Raw genomic sequence first — 9,437 nt, 5'->3', positions numbered from 1 at the left:
AAGGGAAAAAGGTAAATTTACTGGAATAAAAATGTCTTCAGATGGGAATAACAATAATGTAAATAAAAGAAAGCAATATTAAACTGAGCAAAGCAATCTTAAATCTGAAATATCTCAAATAACATTAATTAAGAAAATTATATGTAACATGGAAGAGTTCATAAATTAAATTAGGAAAATAAATAAAAATAAAGAACCTGGGATTGAGAGCCACTCCTAAAACTAAGAGAAATCCTAAATCCTAATCCTAAGAGAGAGGAGAGAACCTCTCTCTCTAAAAACTACATCTACTCCTAAAATTGTGAGAGCCCGTTTATGAATGGATGCGTTCCCCCATTTTATAGCCTCTAATCTGTGTTTTCTGGGTCGAGAACTGGGTCAGAAACAACCCAGAATTCGCTGGTTGCGAATTTAAACATGCTGAATTTCTGTCACTGCGACGCGGCCACATGGAGCACGCAGTTGGATCGCCTAGCGTCAAGGAAACTATGGTATATTATATATCAAATCGAAGCCCCGGAAGTTAGCTTTCCAACGCAACTGGAACCGCATCATTTGGACCTCTGTAGCTAAAGTTATAGTCGTTTGAGTGCGAAGAGGTCAGGCTGGATAGCTTAGCAATTTCTCCAGCTTCTTGTATTTCTTCCACTTTTGCATGCTTCCTTTTCATCCTCTAAGCCATTCCTGTCCTGTAATCTCTGAAATCACTTAACACACATATCAAGGCATCTAATGGTGATAAGAGAGGATTAATATTAGAAATTATAAGTCCAAAGAAGCATGTTTTCACTTAAAGCACATAATTAGGAAGGCAAATGTAAAACCATGCAAATAGTATGAATAAGTGGGTAAAGAGTAGATAAAAACCACTCAATTGAGGACAAGATAAACCATAAAATAGTGGTTTATCAAGCTCCCCACACTTAAACAATAGCATGTCCTCATGCTAAGCTCAAGAGAAACTATAAAGGTGAAGAGGAATGATAGAATGTATGAAATACAACCTACTTATGTGAATGTAACTACATGCAAAAATGTTTCTACCTACTTGGTTAAAAGCAAATAAGTTCTCCAAGACAAATATAAATCAGATTTCACTAATTCAAATTATACAATAAGAGACAAGTAAACTTGTAAAGATAGCTCATGAAAGCAGAGAACAAAGAATTAAGCACTGAACCCTTACTGGTAGTGTATATCACTCTAGTCTCTCAAGTGTCTAGGGTCAATCACTCTACTCTTCTCTAATCATGCTTTCTAAACCTTGTTCTTCATCTAACCAATCAACAAATATTTAATGTACCAATGCAAACATCATGAGGTCTTTTTTAAAATAAGTAAAATAAAATGAAAGATAAGAAGAATGAGAAGGGAAAGAAATAAAGTAAGAAAGAAAGAAGAAAGAATAAAAGATAGAAGAAATTAGGATTAGAGAAGAAAAGATAAGAAAATTGGCACTAATCTGGATAGGTTGTGTGACGCTGGCGACGCGGTCGCGTGGGTGACGCGGTCGCGTGGTGCGCAATAAGGTCAGGCAACGCGGACGCGTGGGGCACGCGATCGCGTGACTTGATTTGTGCTAGTGGCGCGAGTGCAGCCTTGCGGTCGCACAACTCTCTGTTCGAAACTTGGTATTGCCACAATCCAGGGTGACGCGGTCGCATGGGGCATGCGATCGCGTGAGTGGCCTTATTTCCAATATGATGCGGATGCGTGGGGCAAGCGTTCGCGTGGGAGGGCTTGGGCTTCCAGCACGAGTCTAGCCCGACTCCAGCTCAACTTACTGCCATACACCCTTGCTTACGTCGATTCACATGGCACGCGTCCGCGTGGGTGACGCGGTCGCGTGGGAGGCCAAAGTTCCCACATGACGCGGACGCGTCAGCGACCCTGCCGCGTCGCGTGCGTGCTTCTCTTTTTATTTTTTAATGCAATATGCAGAATGCAATGCTTAATGTGAATGCTATGAAAACTTCCAGGTTCAATGAAAATTAAAATAAAATAAATACAAACAACATGAAATGAAATTGAAAAAGAAACGATTATACCATGGTGGGTTGTCTCCCACCTAGCACTTTTAGTTAAAGTCCTTAAGTTGGACATTTGGAGAGCTCCCTGTTATGGTGGCTTGTGCTTGAACTCATCCAGGAATCTCCACCAATGTTTGTAATTCCAGTAACCTCCGGGGTCCCAAACTAGGCACAGAAAGCCTTCAAGTAGGTTAAAGCAAGTTACAAGGCCCCAAGAGTGTCGATTGCCAGAATGAATTCCGGGGTCCCAAATCTTGCTTTTGCACCCGTCTTCAAGTTGATTATCATGATTCCATCCGGGTGATTCAGCTTTAGAATTCTCACTGAAGCGTCCAAACAACTTCTTAGACCCATTCAGTTGAGCTCTACACCAACCTTTGCATTTAAACTTAAAGCTTCCAACCATAATTAACCTTGCAGGACAATTCTTACCACTGACCATCTTCCTCTTACTCTTAATATCACAAAGAGCTCTAAGTTGACCATCCGTCTCCAGTAGCCCATATTCAAGTGGAATTAGAAAGCTAAGGGATATGAATTTTACCCACTTGAATGTTGTGAAGGATGATGGCAACTTAGGGGGAGGTGTTTTTAATGAAATTGAGAGCTCCACTCCCTTGTGCTCTTCTCTGATAATTACCACCTCTTTGCAAGCTTCTTCAATTTCAACCTCTTCCTCTTGGTAACTTTCTTCCAATTCAATCTTCTCTTTATTGCTTTCCAAGGGCATGAGAGGTTGTGCTTCTTCTTCTTGAATCTCCATCTCTTGATCAACCTCTTCCAAGTTCTTAATCATGATATGCCTTGGAGGTTGTACACCCTCCTCAGCATTAATTTCAATCGCCTTGGAAGGAGGTTCTATAACCTAACTTTCCCATGGAGGTTCAGCATCTCCTAAGTCTGCAACCACTTCTTCTTCTTCGATAATTACAGCTTCCTCCACTTGTTCCAGTATAAAGTCATGCTCCGTACTGTCCACTGGAGTTTTTAATATCTCCTTCATGCTACGTTCTTCATTAGATTGCCCACATGAAGCCATGGGAGCACTTTGAGTGTCCGAGCGTCGGGAACCTAATTGACTTATTGCTTGATTTAGTTGATATAGAGTTGCATGAAATTGATCCGCTGCTTCCTTGAGATGATCCCTTGATTCTTCCTTCACTAATTCTTCAACCACTCCTTCGACTTCAAGGGTTTTTACTACCTTCACCTTTAGGGCCTCCTCTCGCTCCTTATGAAGTATGGATTCGCAAAGATGATCCCTTCTCTCTTGTTCCATGTCAATAGCATCATTGAGATCATGTTGCTCTTGGATTGATGGATGTGGGTGCTCTTCCATGGATGGTGGTGATGGGATAGAGAGATGATTCTGTGGTTGATTGTTGAAGGTATTTGGTGGTCCGATTTGGGTGAAGAGAGCTTGTATAGTAGAGTTTAGATCGGCAAGTGCTTTCTCCATGGAGGTTTGGGGTGGATCTATGTATGGCTCATTCGGTTCATAGGGTGGTTGGTATAGTGGATGTGGGTTAGGGTCATATGGAGGTGAATGGTGGAAAGGGGCTTGTGAGTATGGTAGTCCAAAGTCATGTTGAGGAAAGGGTTCATAGGCATATGGTGGTGGTTGTTGATAGTCCATTGGAGGTGGTTGTTGCCATGAGGGTTGATCAAATCCTTGTGGCTCCTCCCATCTTTGATTGTTCCAACCTTGATGCATGTTCTCATTGTAATTTCTTCTTCCTGCAACATAATTGTAACCAGACTCATAGCAAAAGGGGTGAGAGTTCATAGTAGCAAATAAAAATTAAAAACTTTGCGTGGTCTAGAAATTTGCGGATAAATCCTCGTATAGTTTATAGTTTCTAAACCTTCAAAAGTCCTTTCATACAAACGTTTTGGTTGTCACAAGTAACAAACCCCTTTGAAATTGATAACCGAGTATTCAAACCTCGGGTTGTCTTCTCAAGGAACTGCACGGAAGTATGTTCTTATTATTGGTTATGAGTCTTGTAAATTAGGGATTTTAGAAAGTAAGGTGGGGGTTTTAGAAAGTAAGGGAGCAGTATGTTGCATAAGAAGAATAAAATAAATAAATAATTGTAAAATAAACTCTTGGTAAGGTATGAGAAATTGGAGGTCCTATCCTAGTTATCCTTATCAATAATAATGAAAGTTGAATCTTAATTCCACTTTGTTAACCTTTACTAAAGCAAAGGAAAGGCAAGGGACTAATTGGTTTGATCTTCGAATCCTATTTATTTCCTAAGAAAAGTTTGGGATTATTGAAGTTCAATTCAATTAACAAAGATAACAGTTATCAATTATGTTGAGCTAAGATAACTCCTGAGTTACTGCTTTCTTAACCAAGACCAAAAGGGAAAAAGATAAATTTACTGGAATAAAAATGTCTTCAGATGGGAATAACAATAATGTAAATAAAAGAAAGCAATATTAAACTGAGCAAAGCAATCTTAAATCTGAAATACCTCAAATAATATTAATTAAGAAAATTATATGTAACATGGAAGAGTTCATAAATTAAATTAGGAAAATAAATAAAAATAAAGAACCTGGGATTGAGAGCCACTCCTAAAATTAAGAGAAATCCTAAATCCTAATCCTAAGAGAGAGGAGAGAAACTCTCTCTAAAAACTACATCTACTCCTAAAATTGTGAATATGAGAGCCCGTTTATGAATGGATGCATTCCCCCACTTTATAGCCTCTAATTTGTGTTTTCTGGGCCAAGAACTGGGTCAGAAATAACCCAGAATTCGCTGGTTGCGAATTTAAACATGCTGAATTTCCGTCACTACGACGCGGCCACATGGAGCACGCGGTTGCGTCGCCTAGAATTAGAGTAACTATGACATATTATATATCAAATCGAAGACCCAAAAGTTAGCTTTCCAACGCAACTAGAACCGCATCATTTGGATCTCTGTAGCTAAAGTTATAGCCGTTTGAGTGCGAAGAGGTCAGGCTGGACAGCTTAGCAATTTCTCCAGCTTCTTGTATTCCTTCCACTTTTGCATGCTTCCTTTTCATCCTCTGAGCCATTCCTACCCTGTAATCTCTGAAATCACTTAACACACATATCAAGGCATCAAATGGTGATAAGAGAGGATTAATATTAGAAATTATAAGTCCAAAGAAGCATGTTTTCAATTAAAGCACATAATTAGGAAGGCAAATGTAAAACCATGCAAATAGTATGAATAAGTGGGTAAAGAGTAGATAAAAACCACTCAATTGAGCACAAGATAAACCATAAAATAGTGATTTATCAAAGGGTTATAAGTGTTTCCATAGGCTTCTCCCATGTAATTCACCTCCTCCATGGTGGGTTGATCAGGATCATAAGCTTCTTCTTCAAGAGAAGCTTCCTGATTACTGCCTGCTGCAATTTGCATCGCAGTGAGATGTTGAGAGATCATGTTGACATGTTGGGTCAAGATCTTATTCTGCGCCAAGATAGAATTCAGAGTCTCAACTTCATGAACTTCTTTCTTCTGAGAGGTTCTATGATTTACAGGATTCCTCTCAGAGGTGTACATGAATTGGTTGTTTTCAATCATCTCAATGAGCTCTCTTGCTTCTGTAAGTGTGTTCTTTAAGTGGAGGGATCCACCTACAGAGCTATCCAAGGAAATCCTGGATATCTCAGACAAGCCATCATAGAACACGCCTATGAGGGACCACTCTGAGAGCATATCAAGAGGACATCTCCTGATCAGCTGCTTGTATCTTTCCCAAGCTTTATAGAGGGATTCACCTTCTCTTTGTTTGAAGGTTTGAACTTCCACTCTTATCTTACTCATCTTTTGAGGAGAAAAGAACTTAGCCAGAAAAGTATTAACTAGCTTTTTCCAAGAGTCAAGATTCTCTCTTGGTTGGGCATCCAACCAAAACTTAGCCCTATCTCTTAAAGCAAAGGAGAAAAGCATCAGCTTGTAGACTTCAGGATCAACTCCATTAGTCTTTATAGTATCACAGATCTGTAAAAATTCTGCTAAGAACTGATGTGGATCTTCCAGTAGAAGTCCATGGAATTTGTAGTTCTGCTGCAGAAGAGAGACTAACTGAGGCTTAAGCTCAAAATTGTTAGCTCCAATGGCAGGTACAGCAATGCTTCTGCCATAAAAGCTAGAGGTAGGCATAGTGAAGTCACCAAGGACCTTTCTAGGCTCCTCTTGTGGTTCGACCATATCCTCTGTTTCTTTTTCAAAACTTTTTTAAAGGTCTCTTCCGGAGTGTTGTGCTTTAGCTAGTTGTAAACGCCTCCTCAGAGTCTTCTCAGGTTCAGGATCAGGAGTCAAGAGGGGTTCTTTATCCCTGTTCTTGGTCATAAACAAGAAAAAATAAAAAGATGGAAAGGAAGAAAGTTATTTGTGCCAATTGGCAAGAAACTCCTCTTTAAAGTCAGAAGTGAAGAGGGAAGAAGAAGATAGAAAATAAAAATAAAAATAAAAATAAAAATAAATAAAAGAAGCAGAAGAAGATTACCTTAAAAATAGGAGTACAGTGAATTAGAAACAGAAAAGTGAAGATGGAAAAGAAATCACAAGAAAGCTTTATGTGCCAATTGGCAAGAAGCTCCAAGTGAGATGTAAAGAAGAAAGGAAAGAAGATAAAGAATTGTAGGCAAAGAGTCGATTAAAGTAGAGTTGAATGAATAGAGATAAGATGAGAAGATGTATAAATAGAAAAAGTAAATTAAAATATTTTTTATTTTTATTAATTTTTGAAAATAATTTATTTAATTTAAAAAGAATTTAAAATTTAATTGTTAAATTTTCGAAAAATAGAAGGGAGAGAGGAGAAGAAATTTTCGAAAATTAAGAGAGAAGAGAATTACTTAGGTGATTTTGAAAAAAAAAAGAGAGAGAAAAAGGAGCTATAGTTTTTGAAAATGAAGGTAGAGGAGAGTTAGTTAGGAAGTTTTGAAAAATAGGAGAGAGAAAAGGGAGAGATATTTTCAAAAATTTGAGAGGAAAAAGTTAGTTAGGAGGTTTTGAAAAAGATGAGAGAGAAGATAAGATATTATTTAAGGAAAGATAAAAAATAAAAATAAAAATAAAAGATAAGATAAGAAAATATTTTTGAAATTAAAATTTGAATTTTGAAAAAGATAAGATAAGATTTTTAAATTTTGAAAAAGATATGATATGATTTTGAAAAAGATAAACTTTTTTGCAAAAGATATGATTTTTAATCTTTGAAAAATTTGTTTTTTGAAAACTTGACAACTAAGATAAGATAAGATAAAATTTTGAAAATTGAAATCTGAATTTTTGTGAATATTTTCGAAAAATTAAGGTGAAAATTAGTTAGAAAAGATATTTTTTATTGTTTTGAATTTTATGATGAAAAAGAAAAACACAAAAAAGACAAAAGATTTAAAATTTTAGATCTAGAGCCCCTTTATTTTTGAAAATTTGGAGGGAAACACCAAGGGATACCAAACTTAAAAATTTTAAGATCAAAACACATGCAAGACTCAAGAACACCTTGAAGACTCACAAGAACACAAAGAACAAAAATTTAAAGACTCAAAGAACTCAAAAACATAAAAAGAACACTAAACTTCAAATTTTTAGAAAACCAAGACCAAATTTTCGAAAATTGCAAGAAAAATAAAAAGAAAACACCAAACTTAAAGACTTGACACAAGATTTAAACAAAGAAAAAATATTTTTGAAAAAATTTTGAAAGAAGGACTCAAAGAGCACGAAAATTTTTAACAAGAGCAAAATTAAAAGATTCAAGAACTCAAGACTCCATTAGGAATGACAAATTACCAAGAAAATAGACACATTAAAAAAATGCAAGGATTAAAAAAAAGAAAAGAAAAATATTTTTGAAAAACTTTTTAGAATTTTCGAAAATTTGAAGAAGAAGAAAATAAAAATTAAAGACTCAAAGATTCAAACCAAGAACACAAAAATTAAACAAAGAAAAGAAAAATATTTCTAAAAAAGTTTTTAGAACTTTTCAAAAAAATAAGAAGAAGGAAACGAAAAGTTAAAGAACTAAAAAATAAAAATTTCCTGATCTAGGGAGCAAAACAATCCAGCAGTTTGTCCAAACTCAACAATTCCCGGTAACGGTGCCAAAAACTTGGTGCGCGTGTACGCAAAACCCACAGTATTTCTTACAACAGCAGTAGTACAAGCAAGTGCATTGGGTCGTCCAAGTAATACCTGAGCGAGTCAAGGTCGATCCCACAAAGATTGTGGCTTGAATCAAGCTTATGGTTGTCTTGCAGGTCTTAGTCACGCGGAATCAGAAGTTGGATAAGAGGGAATTATTCATAAGTTGTACATGTAAAACCAAGTGTTTCCGGGAATAGAATAGAGTTGGGAATCGGAGTTGCTTTGTCTTTCTGAAGTAACTCTGGTACTACTATCTTCTTTGCTTGTGAATAATCTTCTTCTATGCCAGGCTGTAAGTGATCAAAGCCACGCCAATGGTCCTTAATCTCTTCTGCTATAGAATGAACGCCAGGGCCCTTGGTATTCAATCCAATGGAGGGTGAAGAATATAGCAATCCAGTCTCTTGGTGATCCTACTCAAAACTCCACAGACAAGGAAGAATCTTTCAGATCAGAGAATGTTGCTTCTTGGATCTATCCTATACCACGGAGACCTTAATCTCCCCGGAGATCGGCTGAACTGGTGTCTCGAGAAGTCCCCAATGAAATCGTAGATTAACCGTCTGAGAGATGTAAATCCATAGCTGTTGGCTCGTGCTTTCCGGCCGAGTATTCACACGAACCCAAGTAGATGCGGGTGTTTGTCAGGCACTTTCGTCTTAATGTGATGAACAGAGCCAATTTGTCAAATCGTCCTGTTTATCACGATGAAGATCGGGATATACATCTTAGAGATAGATCAAACACGGATCGAAGAAGAAGAAATAGTATTTTTATTAATTCATAGGACTCAGCAGGGCTCCTCCCATCAACCTAGGAGGTTTAGAAACTCATACTGAAATAAAAACACAAATATGAAGATAATGGTAGACCTCCCTTCAAGAGGTGGAGGAAGGTTAAAGAAGGTCCGAAGACCTCAGGAATTATTCTGTAAAATTTCTTTAAGTTACATGAATCTAAACCTTTAAATAAATGACAAGTAGGGTAAAACAGTCTAATTAATGCTAAAATCTACTTCTGGGACCCACTTGGCGAGTATTTGGACTGAGTTTGGATGAGATCCATGTGCTTTGAGGCTCCTTAGGCATGGAATGCCAGCTAGGGGTCCTTTCTGGGCCTTTGGACGCTGGGCTCTACTCTTTGGGCGCTGGACGCCTGGAAGGGGGCAGGAAGCTAGCGTTGGACGCCAGTTTTGGGCCTTTTAAGAAGTAAAATATAGACTATTATATATTTCTGGAACTCAGCTTTCCACAGTA

Source organism: Arachis ipaensis, chromosome B05 (assembly GCF_000816755.2).
Source record: "Arachis ipaensis cultivar K30076 chromosome B05, Araip1.1, whole genome shotgun sequence".
NCBI lineage: Eukaryota > Viridiplantae > Streptophyta > Magnoliopsida > Fabales > Fabaceae > Arachis > Arachis ipaensis.
Note: the sequence above shows the minus strand (reverse complement) of the source record.